This window comes from Dasypus novemcinctus, chromosome X, assembly GCF_030445035.2.
Source record: "Dasypus novemcinctus isolate mDasNov1 chromosome X, mDasNov1.1.hap2, whole genome shotgun sequence".
NCBI lineage: Eukaryota > Metazoa > Chordata > Mammalia > Cingulata > Dasypodidae > Dasypus > Dasypus novemcinctus.
In genome coordinates, this window is record NC_080704.1 from 27,500,077 (window position 1) to 27,518,008 (window position 17,932).

Here is a 17,932-nt window from a genome sequence, read left to right on the forward strand (position 1 = left end):
TTGCATTCTGGGAGTTTTAGAGAGTAATGATAGGAAACTAAAGTACCTGGCCTCTCTATCTAAAGAGATTTCACACCAGTATGCTATTTGCTTTATAATATTTGTGTTCTTTATTGTTCAAAATGTCTTTAACATTTAGTGCCATATTGAAAAGTAAAGCATGTCGGAATCCGGATTAATGTAGAGTAAGACCACACTAACTTCTTACTAGAAACTTTTAAACATAGGTTGGGTCCCAAGTTCAGTATATCAAGATTGCATAAAAACTTAAAACTAATGAAAATGCAAAATATCGTTTTGGAGTTGATAAATTGCTGTTTGTTGAATTTAACCCCTATTTCCCTTCTTTCCTAAAAGTCCTTTTAAACTTTGATAGACTTGTTTAAGCAGTTTGAAAAAACAAACACGTATGCAATTTTGCTGCTTTCGCTGTATGTTTATTATAGAATGTGGAAAATTCGTTATTAAACCATTACTTATTTCATAGTCTCTCAAGCCCTACTAGACATAGGTAGAAAATATACTATACTTAAAAGATTCTTGTTCAATGCAATGCGCGAAACCACTTTCCCTTATTTCGTTTGGAAACGAATAAAACCAGATAGGTTCTGACTGCTTAATTTTTTAAAAATTAAACGGTTTGGTAGATGCTCTAGGTAACTCCTCTCCCCCTCCTTTTGCGCACACCCCCATTGAGACTGGCAAGCCCATTTTCACTTTATTTCAAAAAAAATTTTTTTTTTTTTTGGTAAGAGAAGACGAGGGACAGCGGGGGTTGCTAAATGTATCTTTTTCCCCAGCCACGGGGATGAAGAAAACATTTACTCTGGGCGGGGGGCTGTGGGCCTGCACACTACTCGAGCTGGCGCCTCGGCCAGGACGGGCGCGGGGAGGAGGTAGGTCTCCCGGGAGGCCTCGGGGGGAGGCCGCGGCCCACGGGAGATGGTGGGGGTGCGGCCGGGCCGCGCCGGGTGCGGGCCGCCTGCCTCTCCGTGGGGTCGGCGGGCGGCGGCCCCGCGCGGGCTTTACGGCCGAGGCGGCGGCAGCGGCGGCGCGTGTGTGGCGGCGGCGGGCGGGAGCGCGGAGGAGGTGGAAAGAAGGGGGGCGCTGTCACGGAGACTCCGGCCGCCGGAGACCCCGCCGCAGCGAGGCCACTAGGTTCCCCGGTCGCGGGGCGTGAGCGGCGCCGACCCGGGGCGCCAGGGGGACCCACCGGGCGAAGGTGGGGGCCCGTCTACCCTTCCGCATTTTCCTGGGTCTCTCTCCCGGGCGGTGACGTGACGTGCTGACGGCGGGCCCGTGCCGGGGAGCTGGGCCGCTTTTTGTCAGCTCCGAGCTCGGCCCCTCCTCCCTCCCTCCGCCCGCCCCACCAGTCGGAGCCCGGCCCAGTGCTCCAGAGAAAGGCCGGCCTGCAGCACCCGCCACCGTCGCCGACCGCCCGCACGCCCGTCCGGTGAGTCCCGGGCGCCGCCGCGGCCGTAGGGCCTAGCGGGCGCGCGGCGGCCTGGTCTCGGCCTGGTCCGCGGCCCGCGAGGCCCCCTCCCGCGCTAGGCCGGACGGCGTGGCGTGCGGCGCCGAGCAGGCCCCGAGGAGGCCGCAGTTAGGCCCGAGCTGGAGCCTGGCTGCCCCGAGCGGCGGCGGAGGCGCGCTCCGTAAGCGGGCGGGCGGTGGGGGAGGGTCGCCCGCAGGCCTGTGAGGCGGCCGGGGGGCTCGATGTCGGCGCCGCGGCGGGCCTGGGGCACAGCGCGGCGGTGAGGCCTGGCGGGGAGGCGGAGGCTGCAGGCGTGAGGTGAAGGCCGCAGGCCGGCCGTGCCGATTTTCGCTATGTAAATATCGGCGGGGGGGGGGGCGGAGGGACGGGGGACAAGATGGCGGCAGCTCGGCGCTTGCTGCAGGGGACGATTGAGGGGGTTGCCGGGAGGGGGAGCCGCCATCTTGAAGGTGGTGTCGGGAGAGAAAATTCCGCTACAGCCCGTGAGGGGGGGTGGGAGAGCGGGCGGCAGCGGCAGCGGCGCCGGTGACGGGTCCCGGAGGCCCGGCGCGGCGGCGTGAGCGCGCGGAGGGGGCGTGCTCGCTCCCCACCGCGGCCATTGCCCTTGCCGCCATGATGAGCGCTCGGGTTCCAGGCGCTCGGCGGCAGCGCCACCTTTCTGCCCTGCCTTCCCCAGCCGCGTGACTGGCTGCTGCTTCCGCTGCATTTTAACTGAGCTGCCGCAGGCAGCCGCCGTCGCCCGGGCGTCCCGCGCCAACTCGTCCCTCCGTGTCCCCGGCCCCGCGCCTGTCCCGCGTTTGTAGCCCACGCGAGGGCCGTCTGGGCGGTTGGCAATCCGGGCATCTGGGCTCATCGATGCCAAAGGAACCCTGAGGAAATTTTTTTTTTTTTTTTTAATAAAGGCATACGTGGCTGCTAGGGTGTCCTTGATGCGGTTGTTTTCTAGCAATCACTGATTGCCCCCTCATGTACCAGCCTGAATAAAAGAACAAAAATGAAATTTGACGGGAAAGAATTTCTCATCACTCTTGTCCAATAGGAACAGAAGTGCAGATTGCACTGCAAGAAAGCGGAGGAATAAAATTTTGAAGGAGTCTTTGTTCTCGTTTATTTGGAAACAACTTTCTTGGAAAACTCCATTTAAAGTATTACTGATCTCCCTATCCTATTTACTTTTTTCGACGGTTAAGAAAAGGACGAAGTTTTTCATTTTCTAATTGAAGCACATCATAATGTGATGCAATATTTATTGTTCATATACCTGTCACGGTACTTAAATTCTCTATTTTAAGTTTTAAGGTTGAGTTCCAACCCTTGAAGTACTTAAAAACATTTTTTTTTTTTTGCTAGCGAGGTTGTAGGTTTATAGAAAAATAAGAAAATACAGAGTTCCCATCATATACCCCTTCCCTCTACACACAGTTTCCCTATTATTAACACTTTGCATTAGTGTGGTACCTTTTTATAATCGATGAAACATAATTATATTCTTAACTGTAGTCCAATATTTACATTGGGGGTCGCTGTTGTACAGTCCTATGGTTTTTAAAAAATTTATTCTCAACATGTAACCTAAGATTTCTCCTCCTGCTTAGGAGAAAATATATATCTTAGTATATACCTTGAAGTACTTTCGATTGCACATTATGCAACTTTCATGGTAAACTCCCGGAGGCCAGTGTTAGCGACCTGCTGTGCTAGATGCTAAGAAATATTAAAAAGGTTCTTTTTTTTATTCATTTTTTAAAAAAATATTACATTCAAAAAATATGAAGTCCCATTCAACCCCACCGCCCCCAACCCCCCTCCCCCCACAGCAACACACTCTCCCATCATCATGACACATCCATTGCATTAGGTTCTTATAATGCAGACGGTGCAAGAATTTCGTTTTCCTGAGGTTAGATGAGACAAGGTGAAATGCACTAAATACCGCGGAAGAGGTACAGCCAATTACTGGGATTTCAGAGGAAGGCAGGTTTTCCATTTGGAGCATCAGGAAAGAGTTCCTGATGTAGGTGGCATTTTGAGAAGGTTAGTGAAGGACGGGAAGGACTTTGTTAGGCAAAGGTGGGGGTGGGGAAAGGGCATTTCAAGAGTTTTTAGAAAACAGCAAGTATTTACAATTTGGCTGTAGTGGATAGTATAGGTAGTGAAGTGGCAATTCCAGGTAGGTTGTGAAAGAGCTTGCTTGCCAGGTGGAGAGGCAGGGAGTCCTCAAGTAACTGACTGATGATGACACACCCGAGCTGTGCTTTATATTCACTTAACAGTACTGGCTCCAACCATTGGACTGGGAAAAGTTTCAAAGTTGATCAGTGTTTTTTCTTATTTGTTGTTTTTTGTGGCCCATACAAGGTGAGTGGTGTTTTCAAAAATGAGAAAGATTATCAAGGATGCTAAGAAGTTAAGCAAGATTTGATAATTTTTGAATGATCCATCTCTACTAGACTGCTGCTGCTTTTTTCTGTCCTATCTCACCCCAAATAATCTTTTGCTTAGAGGTATTATAATTTATATAGTAAACAAAGAGGTGTTTTAACCCTTTACCGAACTGTACTGAGGGGTTACTTCACAAAAATGAGGAATGAATCCAATAAGTATTACAATAGTAGTTTCCCCTTGGCGTCCTCCCACCTGCCCCCCCACCATGGTAGTTTTTAAGAAGTCACTTTTGAAAAGTAGAAGCGCGGTTATAAAAAAGACAGTGGCTGTCAGGTGGCCTTTTGCAACTGGTGTGCTTTCCCCTGGTGAAAGAAACCACCTTTTTGTTTGAGAAGGTAACTAAGGCTTTATGCTTAGCCAAACCTTCCAGCTTATGTTTTGATTTAGATTTGGCTATCCTAGAAGCACAAGTTCTGTGGAACATGAGGGAAACTGGTTCTCTAGAATTTTAAGATATAAACCTGTAGGTAGCATATGTGTTCACTAGACATTTGTTTCAGTTTTTCCATTTCCCCTAACTGCATAAGTCATAGCAGTGACACTCTGTGAGAAGACCCGAGGGGACTTGAGAATCTCAAGTTGATCCTAAAGGGCCATGGTTTAGAAAAAGTTTGAGAATCTGTGAATTGCGGGAGGCAGGCTAGAAGCGAATTGCTAAGGCAGGCTGTGGTTGTTGAGGTACTGGTAAACATAAACTGAAGAAGTAGTTGCTTTATATCTTGACAGCTGGGAAACACACAGAAGAGCTATAAAGTAGAGTTATATTACCGTGCAATATAGCATCAGTAGATGTCTCAGTATAGCGACAATAGATGTTCAAGATTAAGATTAAATTAGGCTCAAGCTGTAATTAAGACAGGTACGTATAGTTTAGATGGATTTCCGTCAGAAATGGTTAAATAGAAAATGTTTTTTCCCTTAGTAGGCCACCCTTGATCTGGAATACTGACTGGTGGAACATCCATCTTAGATAAATGAGGTGCAGATGCAAATTTCCTTTAAAGAAAAAAAAAAACTCCCATTGCTTTTTGTAAATGCTTTCTCTTTAACCCCATTTGGACTTGTATTGTCATTGTTAATATTCGTGTTTGTGCACACTGGCACTTTAGACCTTTATTTTTACTCTCTCAAATTCCTCAATCCCAGTCCTTGAAATCCCTCACCCCAGCAAAGATGACATAATCTTTTACTTAACCGGAGAAGGAGCCATGGTCATATGATAGAATTGGTTTTCCCTCCCTTCCACTTCATGCTTTGTCTCTATCTCTACCTCGGTTTTCCTCCCTTTCCAAACTGGCCTCCTGCCAAGCCCAGCTGCTGTCCCTGTGCTTATCACCATATCCTGCCTCCTTTGGAATGCACGTTTGTCAATGTCTCTTGCATCATTAGCCTCTGATGCTCTTGCTGGCTTCCTTTCCTCTCCTTACGATTATCACTAGGTTTGCTCATCTTAGAAGAACCTCACCTGTCTTCTCTTCCCTTTCATCAGTACTTTTATTTATTTATTTATTTTCATACCACTTATTTTAAATCCAGTATTTCCTAAATTGGGAAATGGTTCTACAACATGTTAATGGGTGTGCCACATAAAATGGTTCTGTATTTCAGAAACTGTGTGCCTCCTCTGTCTCTGTGGTTCTTCTTTACATCACCTAAATTTGGGATTTCCCTCAATGTCAGTCCTCTGTCCTTCTTTTTCTCGAATCTCGTCCCCTGACTTTGGTGTTCCTTATGTGTCTACCCTCTCTTCTAGCATCTCCAGTTACCTTAGCCATCTCCACCTAGGTTCTCATTGACACCCTACACTTACCATGGCTGAAACTAAATTTATCTGGCACATTCTAGATGCCCAGTTATATTTATTGAAAATCTTTTCTGACCCAGAGCCCCTGAAAAAACTGCTTTTTGCTTTCTTTCTGTTGATGGTACCGTCATTTTTCCAGGCTCATTCTTTCTTCTCTGTTCCATAGAGCAATGTAGACATCTTTAACATTTAGTCTATCATATTTTAACTGCATATTTATGTTTTTGTCTTATTTCCTAAACTGTGAATGTAGAGACAGGTTTTCATTCTGCTTTGTTTTTGAGCAGTACCAGGCATAAGGTCATTATCTCCAAAAACAGTTATCTCATTATTGGGTACAGAGAATTGTGTGTAGTTGAATAGGTTTCCAGTTGAAATCAAATATCCAGTTGTTTTTTGACCAAGAGGTGTGAATTTTGAGACACACCACGTCTGTTAGGGTACCACATTGAGACACAGGAGCTCAGTAACTGTCCCTCCATACCAAAGACATACAAAATTTGATTGGAATCTGACCAGCCCATTCTTATTCCTGCCATATTATTTTTTGAAACAACATTTTATAAAATCGAGGTTATCTTGTAATTATATTTTACTCAAAGGGAGGTATACTTTGAGAAAACCATGTGACATTGAAGTGAACAGCCATTTGGCTTTAAAAAAAAACACATTAAAAATGTTTAACTATGAAATATTTCAAAATTACTGAAAAACAAATAAAGTGTGGTCCAGGGATTCCTGGGGATCCCTACTATTCTTTCAGAGGGTTCACAAGGTCAAAACTACTTTCATAAAAATACTGTTATTTGCCTTTCTCATTCTCCTCCTGTATACTGGGTGAGTATAGTGCACAGTGGTGTTTTCCAAAGGCTTCATGACACATGATGTAATAGATTGAATGCAGAAACAGTTATGGGAATCCAGCTGTCCTCTATTAAGCCAAGCATTAAAGAGGTTTGCAAAAATGTGAAACAATGCCCCTTTTTGCAAAAATTTTTTGTTATAAAAAGTAGTTATTTTTAAATGTTTATGTAGTTTTCTTATGAATGGTCTTTTAAATGCTTTAGTTTCTAATGATAAATATCTGTAGTTATAACCCATAAGCAAAAGCTCTATGGGGTCTTCTGTGTAAGAGTATAAAAGGGTTCTGACACAAAAAAAGAAAGAAAAAAAAAGAGTTCTGAGACCAAGAAGCTTGAAAACTACTGATCTGGTTCATTCATTTTACTTGTATTTGGATGTATAAACTGTGGTTTATTTATCAATTCCTATGGAGGGATCATTACCTTGTTTGCAGTTTTGTGCAACTTCAAACAGCACTGCTATGTAAATCCTTGTATGTGGTTCTTCTATTTTGGGATTATAATAGAATTGTTAAATTGATAGTCCTATGAATTGTCAACTTTACTGGTGTTGCCAAATTGTTAAATTGTGTTTGAGTTGACATTCAACAGCTGTGTATGGGCCTTTTTCTTCATATCATTGCCCAAAGATTAGACTGCAGTTTTCTCCCATCTGTTGGATATAAATGGTATCTCATTGCTGTTTTTTTCTTTCCATTCTTTTTTCTTTTTAACTAGAGAAGTTGTGTGTTTACAGAATAATCATGCATAAAATACAGAGTTAATACCACATTATTAACACCTTGCATTAGTGTGGTACGTTTAGTACAATTGATGAAAGCACATTTTTATAATTGTACTATTAACTGTAGTTCATGGTTTAATTTAGGATTCACTGTGTTGTGCAGTTCTGTGGATTTAAAAAAAAAATTTTATTGTAGTAACATATATATAACCTAAAATTTCCCCATTTAACCATATTCACATATATAATCCAGTGCCATTAAGTATGTTTACAGTGTTGGGCTACCATCACCACCATCCATTAATCAAACATTTCTGTTGTCCCAAGTAAAAACTTTTTACGTTTTCAGCCTTGACTCCCTATTCCCTGTGTCCACTCCATTCCCTGGTAACCTTTATTCTAGATTCTGATGGTGAGTGAGTTTAATTCTAATTATTTTTTATCAGTGAGATCATGCAATATTTGTCCTTTAGTGTCTGGCTTATTTCACTCAACATGATGTCATCAGGGTTCATCTATATTGTCACATGTATCAGAACTTCATTCCTTTATATGGCTGAATACTATTCCATTGTGTGTATAGAGCACACTTTATTTAACCATTCATTGACACTTGGTTATCCGTTGATGAACACTTGGATTGCTTCCATCTTTTGGCATCTGGCTTTAATGTTGCTATAAACATCGGTATGCAAATGCCTGTTAGAGTTCCTGCTTTCAATTTTTTGGGTATATACCTAAGAGTGGGATTGCCAGGTCATATGGTAATTCCATATTTAATTTTTGAGAAAATTAAATATGTCTTCCACGGTGGCTTCACCACTATATTTCCACCAGCAATAAACATGTGTTCCTATTTCTCTATTTTCTCTCCAAAACCTTTAATATTCTATTTTCTTAACAGAAACCATTCTGCTGGGTGTGAAATGGTGTATCATTGTGGTCTTGATTTGCATTTCCCTAATGACTAATAATGCTGACTATCTTTTCATGTGATTTTTGACCATTTGTGTATCTTCTTTGGAGGTCTTTTTAAGTCTTTCCCATTTTCTTTTTGGGTTATTGTCTTCTTGCTGTTAAGTAGAAGGATTTCTTTATATATTCCGGACACTAAACCCTTACTGGATATGTGGTTTCCAAGTATTTTCTCCCACTGTGTATGTTGTCATTTCACCTTCTAGTCCTATGATGCACAAAAGTTTTTAATTTTGATGAGGTCCCATTTATCTATTTTTTTCTTTTGTTGTTTGTACTTTGGGTGTAAAGTCTAAAACCATTACCTATAACAAGATCCTAAAGATGCTTCCCTACAATTTCTTCTAGGAGATTTATAGTTCTAGCTTTTGTATGTAGTATAAGATTGGGATCCTCTTTTCATTCTTTTGCATATGGATGGATATCAAGCTCTTTCAGCACCATTTGTTGAAGACACTATTCTTTCTCAATTGAGTGGTCTTTACACCCTTGTCAAAGATCAGTTGGCCATAAACATGAGGGTTGATTTCTGAGCCCTCAATTTGATTCCATTGGTCTATATTATATATCGTGTGCCAGTATGTTATGCTGTTTTGATTATTGTGCATTTGTAATAAGTTTTAAGACCAGAAAGTGTGTGTCATCCAACTTAGTTCTTCCATTTGAAGATAGCTTTGGCTATATGGGGCCCTTTACCTTGCCACATAAACTTGATGGTAGATTGGTTTTTTCTTCTCGGCAAAGAATGTTGTTGGAATTTTGAATGGGTTTGCATTGAATTGGTAGAATTGACATCTTAATAGTATTTAGTCTTCCAATTCAGGAACATAAAGTGTCCTTTTATTTAGGCCTTCTTTGATTCTTTTGTCATTGTTGTGTAATTTTTCTGTATACCAAGTCCCTTATATCCTTGGTTAGATTTATTCCTAGTTATTTGATTCTTTTAGTTGCTATTATAAATGAAAGTTTTTTCTTCTTCTGATTGTTCATTACTAGTGTATAGAAACACTTCTGGTTTATAGGTGTTGATCTTGTACACCACTACTCTAGTAGCTTTGTTGTGGATTTTTCAGGATTTTTTGTATATAGGATCATCTGCAGGTAGGGAAAGTTTTACTTTTTCCTTTATAATTTGGATGCCTTTTCTTTTTCTTGCCTGACTGCTCTGGCTAGAACTTCCAGTACAATGTTGAATAACAGTGGTTACCAGTCGGCATCATGGTTTTGTTCCTTGGAACGCTTTGAGTCTTTGGCCATTAAGTGGCTTTGAGTTTTTCATATATGTCTTTTATCATGTTGAGGAAGTTTCCTTCTATTCTAGTTTTATGAATGTTCGAGAACGGGTGCTCAATTTTGTCAAATGCCAATTCTTTGTCAGTTAAGATGATCATGTTTTGTTTTTTCCCCCCTTCATTCTGTTAATGTGGTGTGTTACATTAATTGGCTTTCTCGCATTGAACCACATTTGTATACCTGAGATAAATCCTGCTTGATCATGGTATACACTTCTTTTAATGTGCTGTTGGATTCAGTTTGCTAGTGTGTTTTTGAGAATTTTTGCATCTATGTTCATAAGAGATATTGGTTTGTAATTTTCTTTTCTTGTGGTATCTTTATCTGGCTTTGGTGTGAAGGTGATGTTGGCCTCATAGAATGAGTTGGTAGTGTTCCCTCCTCTTCAGTATTATGGAAGAGTTTGAGCAGGATAGGTGTTAGTTCTTGGAATGTGTGGAAAATTTCCCTATGAACCATGTAGTCCTGGGCTTGTCTTTTTTGTGAGGTTTTTTGATTACTGATCCTCTCTCTTTACTCGTTACTGGTTTATTGAGATTTTTCTTTTTCAGTCACTGTAGGTAGTTCGTTTCTAGAATCTGTCCATTTCATCTAGATTATCTAATTTGTTGACATAGTTATTCCTAGTGTCCTCTTATAGTCCTTTTTATTTCAGTGGGGTCGTTAGTAACGTCCCCCTTTTAATTTCTGACTTTAGTCATTTGTGTTCTCTTTTTTTTGGCCAGTCTTGCTAAAGGTTTTCAATTTTATTGATCTTTTCAAAGAACTACTTTTTTTCTTTTTAATTCTCTTTCATTTATCTCTAATCTTTGTTCTTTCCTTCTGCTTGCTTTGAGTTTTCTGATTTGAAATCTTTCTTCCTTTTTAATATAAGGATTTTTCATTATAAAATTCTCAGACCTGCCTTTGCTTGTATGCCATAAGTTTTTATTTGTTTTCATTTGCCTCAAGATAATAATACATTGTTTAGGAAGAAATTGAATCATTGATGTGGAGACAGTGGCCATGAGAGTTGCTGAAGGCAGGGAGAGGGAAGAAGGGAGAGGGAAGTGATGTGCTATGGAGGCATTTTCGGGGTTTGGATTGTTCTGAATGATATTGCAGGGACAGATGCTGGATATTGTATATCCTACCATAACCCACTGAATATGCTGGGGGAGAGTGTAAACCACAATGTAAACTATAATCCGTGTGGTACAGCAGTGCTCCAAAATGTATTCACCAAATGCAATGAATGTGCCAGAGTGACGAAAGAGGTTGTTGATGTGGGAGGAGTGGGAGGGTGGGGGGTAGAGTATATGGGAACCTCTTATATTTTTTAATGTAGCTTTTTTTGTGATCTATGTGTCTTTTTTTCAAGATTTTATTTTTCATTTATTTCTCTCCCCTTCCCCCCCCTCCCCAGTTGTCTGCTCTCTGTGTCCAGTCACTGTGTGTTCTTTTTGTGACTGCTTCTGTCTTTATCAGCAGCACTGGGAATCCGTGTTTCTTTTTGTTGTGTCATCTTGTTGTGTCAGCTCTCTGTGTATGCAGTCCCATTGTTGGTCAGGCTGAACTTTCTTTTGCACAAGGCAACTCTCCTTACGGGGCACACTCCTTGCACGTGGGGCTCCCTTACGCGGGGGACACCCCTGCCTGGCACGGCACTCCTTGCGCACATCAGCACTGCGCATGGGCCACCTCCACACGGGTCAAGGAGGCCCGGGGTTTGAACCGCAAACCTCCCATGTGGTAGGCGGACGCCCTATCCATTGGGCCAAGTCCTCTTCCCATATGTATCTTTTTAGAAAGTAATTAAAAAGTAAAAACTTTAAAAAAGTATATTGTTTAATTTCTGCATATTTGTGAATTTTCCATTTTTCCCTCTGTTGTTGATTTGTACCTTCATTTCCTGTGGTCAGAGAAGATACATTGTATAATTTCAGTATTTTTTAATTTATTGAGACTTGTTTTTTGACTTAACATATGGTCTGTCTTATAAAATGATCCACCTGCACTAGAGAAGAATATGTATTCTATTGTTGTTGGGGAAGTGTCTCTATATGTCTTGGATTTAGTTGATTTAGAGTATCATTCAAATCTTCTATCAAATATTAAAAGTGTATTAAAGTCTCCTACTATTAATGTAGAACCCTCAATTTCTCCTTTCACATCTGTTAAAATTTACTTCATGTGTCTTGGGACTCTGCTGTTAGGTTGCATTTCTTGTTGAATTGACTCCTTTATCAGTGTATAGTGACCTTCTTTGTCCCTTGTAACTGTGACTTAAAGTCTATTTATCTGATTAGTATTAGTATGGCTCCCTTTTGGGTACTACTTGCATGGTGTATTATTTTGCCATCCTTTCACTTTCAGCCTACTTATGTCTTTGAACTTAAGGTGAGTCTCTTATAGATAGCATACAGTTTGGCCATGCTTTTTTTATTCATTGTGCCAGTCTTTGCCTTTTGACTGGAGAGTGTAAACCATTTACATTTAAAATCATTAGTGATAGTATAGGACTTTGGCCATTTTGCTATTTAGTCTTTGTAAGTCTTATACCTTTTACACCCCTCAATTTTTCTGTTAATGACTACTTTCATATCTGTTTGGTTTTTTTTTTTTGTATGGTACCATCTTATTTTTTTGCTTGTAACACGTTATATCTTTGTACATTGTATTTCCCAAACCATAGATTTAGCATAAGTTTTTAATGTGTTTGCATTTTAGCATTTCTAGGAAGTAAGAAGTGGAGTTACATACCAAAAAATACAATACAATAGTTATTGGCATTTATAATTACTCAGATGGTTTCCTTTACAGGAGACCATTATTTCTTTATGCTTCTTTGAACCACTGTGTAGTATCCTTTTCTTTCAGTCTGAAGAACTCCCTTTCACATTGCTTATAGGACAGATCTAGCAGTGATGAAATCCCTAGCCTTTTGTTTGTGGATATCTTAATCTCACCCTCATTTTTGAAAGAAAGTCTTGCTGAATATAAGATTCTTCGTTGGCAGTTATTTCTTTCAACCCTCAGCCTTCTTGCCTCTGGGTTTCTATTGAGAATTTTGGCAGTTAATCTAATTTGGGACTCCCTTGTACATAACAAGTTTCTCTTATGCTTTCAGAACTCTCCTGGTCCTTTGTATTTGACAGTTTGTTGTGTTTTCTTCAAGTTTATCCTCTTGTAATCTCTGGGCTTCTTGAATATGTGCATTCACAGCTTTTGCTCAGTTTGGGAAGTTTACTGTAATTATTTCTTTGAGTATTCCTTCTGCTCCTCTCTCTTTTCTCCTTCTGAGACCCCATAATATACACATTGCTACACTTGATGGTATCCCAGAGGTCTCTTTGGGTATTTTTGCTTTTTATAATTTTTTTCTTTTCCCTCCTCAGCCAGACTCATTTCAATTGTCTTGACTTTGAGTTTGTTGATTCTTTCTTCTTTCAGCTCTAGTCTGCTGTTGAAACCCTCCTGAGAATTTTTCATTTCAGTTGTGGTCTTTAATGCTATTTGATTTCTTTTTAAAATTTCTATCTCATTACTGAGATTCTCATATTCATTCATTGTTTTCCTAATCTCCTTTAGTACTTTCTCTGTATTTTCCTTCATGCCCTTGAGCATATGGAAGATAATTTTTAATAACTTTGTCCTCTATGTCTGTAGTCTGGTTTTCTTTGTTGATATTTTCTGGACTGTTATCCTTGGACTGTTATCCTCTTCCTTTGGATGGATCATCATTTCCTGTTTCTTTGTTTATCTTATGATTTTTTTCCCCACACTGTACATTTTAATATTTCAAAATGTTAACTGTGGGATTTACTCCCGGAGATATCCGTTTGCTGAGTTTGTAAACAGCTAGAGATAAGACACATTTTCTTGGGAGTCAGCCCTCTTATCAGGAAAGAATGCCCAAGGCAAATACAAATTGTAGGATCCTTCCTGTCTTCTCTGTTTCTTGTCCTGTGCTTGTGCTTGCTAGTGGCCTTAGGGATTCCCCTGTTTACAGGAGTTTGAGTGCCCCCTCTGCTTCCCAGGATACAAACCTTCTCCCTCTCCCCTTGATCCACTGTGACTTAAAACTGATAAGCCCGTGCCCCAGGCCATCTGCCTCAAGTTGTTTCTTACACTGCTTTCCTTGTCTAAAGTTGCTTTTGCTTGGAGGGCAAATTCTGGTGGGGGTGGGGCACACCAGAGTGGAGTTTCAGGAGTTAGTCTTTCCCAGTCAGAACAAGGCCAGGGGCCCACCAAGGGAGCAAGAAGTCCTGGCAGGCTCCAAACTGTTGTGGAGAGAGAATGAGGGAGGACCCAGGAGTGGTACCAGGAGCTGCTGCTTTGGCTCCCCAAAGCTGTGCCCTTTCTTGACCTCTCTGCAAATGCAGCCCTTCGCCTGTCCTCAGCTTGGAGGGCGCTTATGGGCTTTAAGTTTCTTCTGCTGTCTTTGCCTAAGGAAAGTTAGAACAATGGTCACCCTCAGAGCCAGGCCTGCAGGGCCCCCCCCCCCAGTGACCAGAAGTAGCTAATCAAAAGCCATGATCAGAGATCGGCCCTGCCTGCCCCAGATCTTGGGAAGTGGATTTTTATGTCCCTTTCTGGCACCTAGAAGCCAGGGTGGGGCTGAGTGATGGTAACTATCCTGGAGAGAGCACTTTACTGGTATTTGCAGTAAATTGCCAACCTCTTCCTCCCACTCTTCCCTGTATGCTTACAGTGGACTTGGGAGTTTCAAAATAGCTGATTCAGACAGTTCCTGCCTGTTTAATAGTTGTTCTGGTGGAGGGACTCATCACAATAGCTTCCTACTTCAGTCTTGCCACAGTCCTCTTTTATTGCTGTTTTAATTTACCATTTCTTAGGTTACTAGTAGTATTTATTATTAGTACAGGATAAATACTTTTTAACCATGTATTTATCCAGCGTTTTGAGTTTTATATGAATTGCACGTGCATATCCTTGGTCCATTTCTCTGTTGGGTTGCTGTCTTTTTCTTACTGATTTATGGATATTTTTATATTCCGGGTACTAATGATTTGCTGATTAGATGCACTGAAAATATTTTTTCCTATTTTAGCTTTTTTTTGGACTTTTTTTTTTGTATTTGGACTGCTTAGTTTGAAGGTAGTCAATTTTCTCAGTTTTTTCATTTACAGCTTGTGTTATTTTTGGTCCTCAAGAAATTCATCCCTTACCCCAAGATCATAAAGATGCTGTGTGTTCTTTATATTTTTATTATTTTTTTAAAGTTTGCTTCTCCATATTTAGCCTGTTAATCTGGAATTTTTTTATTAAAGATTTATTTTTATTTATTTAATTCCCCTCCCCTCCCCCGGTTGTCTGTTCTCTGTGTCTTTTTGCTGAGTCTTGTTTCTTTGTCCGCTTCTGTTGTCTTCAGCGGCATGGGAAGTGTGGGCGGCGCCATTCCTCGGCAGACTGCTCCCTCCTTCTCGCTGGGCGCCTCTCCTTATGGGTGCACTCCTTGCGCGTGGGGCTCCCCTACGCGGGGGACACCCCTGTGTAGCAGGGCACTCTTGCGCACATCAGCACTGCGCATGGGCCAGCTCCACACGGGTCAAGGAGGCCCGGGGCTTGAACCGTGGACCTCCCATGTGGTAGACGGACGCCCTAACCAGTGGGCCAAAGTCCGTTTCCCTTTTTTTCTCTATTGTGTGATGTGTAGTGTTCTGATTTTTATCTTTTTCACATGGATTTATCAAATAGTTCAGATTTTCTTCCCACTGATTTATAAGGCAACACTTGAGGTATATCATCTCTCATCTGTTTCTAGTTTCTCTCTTCCAGTTTCATTGGTCTATTTGCTTATCTCTACCTATACCACTCTATTTTAGTAATGATAGCTTTATATTAAATATAAACATAAATATAAAAATTAGTGTATCTTTTCTTCAGAATTATTTGTTATTTTTCTCCCTTTGTTCATTTTAGGGTTAGTTTGCAAATTTCCATGAAAATACAGTTGTATTTTTATTGTATTTGTATTAAATATGTTAAGTAGTAGAGCTGTGATTTGAATTTGGGCATGCTATACTACTTTTCATAAAACTCTGGCATAATTTTTGTTAGATTTATTGCTGGTTACCTTGTGATTTTTGTCATTGCGAATAGGATTTTCTTTTAGTTATTCTGTTTCGTTACTGCTGATGTATAGGAACACTTGCATTACATGTATTCATCCTGCAATCTTGCTGAATTCTCATTACCTTATTTCATAGATTCTGAGATGCACTTTTTTCCTCCTACATTTTAACATCTCTGAAATAAAAATATATCTTAAATTGTTGTTTTGTAATTACTGTTGTGTAGGCAGCAGTCATGATGTAGTTATCATCGCCTGCACATGCACAGACTTGGTCAAGCTGTTCATTTTGACATCACTTAAAAGAGTTACGTCATTGCTGATACAACATGTGTTATTTTTACATGCCAAATAATACAACAGAAGGCAGAAGAAATTTCAAAGTGGGTGACTGACTTGAAAGTAAATCCTGTAGATAATAATGGAACAATTTAAGAGCTGCACTATAAACATCCTTTTGGCAAAGGACCATATTGTTAAGAAAATATGGACATTAAACAGTGTTGAGAACAAAAGCAATCCATAACAGGACCCCGGGTGAAAAGTCTTAGGAATAGTCTACCAGTTTCTTTCACTTGTATTTTTCTTTCTTTATATGCACAATATATGATAAAAATCTGTCTAAATAAGTCTAAAATAATTATCACAATAAGCACAAAAAGAAAATTTCAAATAATAAAATTTTATATAGATTTAATTGACAGTAGTATTTTCTTAGTGGTTTGTAAAATAAAGAAGCATTTACAATTGGTGGCCTCCTTAGAGCCAGTGAAATGTGAGAGAGGGGCTCGATGGGGTAGGGAGCTCCAGGAGTCAACTCATCCTACATTGCGGTTAGTAATTAGCCAGAGCTATCTAAATCACTAGTTTGAGGGGCCCAGGAGAACAGAAAAGCATCCTGCAACATTGTTGGAAGAATGGAAGGAGGAAGCTGTTCATCTGCAGTGAATATTCATGAGTAGAGCACTCCTTGCCACAGAGGCCAGTGCCCATCTACCACTGGCACGGCAAGCCACTTTGGGAGCTATTCCTTAGCTGGAGTTGGAAGCTCCATTTCCCAAAAATGGGGGAGGAAGAAATGGTTTGGCACTGACTTCAGCTATGGATTAGTAAATTCATCTGGCTATATTCCAATCCTAAGAACATCTAACATTTGATTCTGTCCAAGTCAGGGGCCGGTAGCTTCCATTTTAACTCTGCCCCTGGCATGAGGTGAAGCAGGGCTGATTGAAAATTGCACTGAAGGTAGGGTCAGATTGCTTCCCTAGCCTGGGCTCTAGCCTCACCTTCAGGCAGGGAGGAAGCTGGGGGGACCTGCACTAGCCCCTCTGGGCAACTGCAAGTGCTTTTGGCTCACACAGACTAGGCCATTGAGCAAGGCTGTGGCTACATCCCTACCCCTGATAGGGCAAGAGGAGGGACCTTCCTCAGCCTTTTGGTGCAACTGCAGCCGCTTTTGGCTTGCATCGACTACACTGTTGGAACACCTGTGGCTACATCTCCACTCCCAATAGGACAGGAGGGGGATAGGTGTTTCCTTAGCCTCTCTGGGCAACTGCAGTTGCTTTTGGCCTGCACAGATTAAACTGTTGGAAATACCTGCGGCTCCATCCCTGCCCCTGACAGGGCAGTGGGGGGGGGGGGGGCAGTGCTCTCTCAGCCTCTCTGGGCAACTGCATTTGCTTTCAGCCCAAATGGACAAGATTGTTGTGCACACCTGTGGCTCCATCCCCATCCTGGCAGGGGAAGGGGGTGTGGAACCTTGTCAGTCTCTCTGGGCAACTGTGGTCAGTTTTGGCCCACACAATATAGTTTACTGCCCACACTTGCAGCTCCATCCCTGCTCCAGGCAGGAGGGGGGAAGGAGCATCATCATTTTCTCTGGGCACCTACAGATGGTCTTGGCTTGCACAGTGTGGATTACTGCACACAACTCCATCCTTACCCTGGCAGGGAAGAAAGTGGGAGAAGCTTCTTCAATTTCTAGGGCAATGTGGACAGCTTCAGCCTCTGTGGCTTGCAGTACCATTGCATCCTGGGGTCCTACTCTGCCACCAGCAAGGGAGAAAGGGCAAGAAACAGATGAAAAAGCTGAAAAAAAATTCAGATTGTCTAAACACGAGCCTCTATAAACTCTTCCAAATTTAGTTGAGCCAAGTATCAAAGAGGGGCTGTAGCACAAAGCCAGTCAAATTGAAAGCTATAGACTAAAGAGAGAAACCAAGTCCAGAATAAATACACCAAGTAAATCAGGTGCTGA

The 17,932-nt window shown here is 41.6% G+C and overlaps 1 protein-coding gene across 6 annotated transcripts in view; it reads left to right on the forward strand.

Moving 5' to 3' along the window:
* The first annotated feature begins 633 nt into the window (after nt 1-633).
* The window catches only part of ZFX (zinc finger protein X-linked), a 74,080-nt gene continuing 56,781 nt past the window's right edge, over nt 634-17,932 (forward strand). For 2 of the 6 annotated variants that reach the window (XM_058291810.2, XM_058291812.2), the window contains exon 1: nt 634-896. The gene's annotated coding sequence lies outside the window, so the exon portion shown is untranslated. Of the gene's footprint in view, nt 897-1,057; nt 1,454-17,932 lie in introns of those variants that run through there. The other 4 variants (XM_004463758.4, XM_012527288.3, XM_058291811.2 and 1 more) reach the window with 4 other exon arrangements.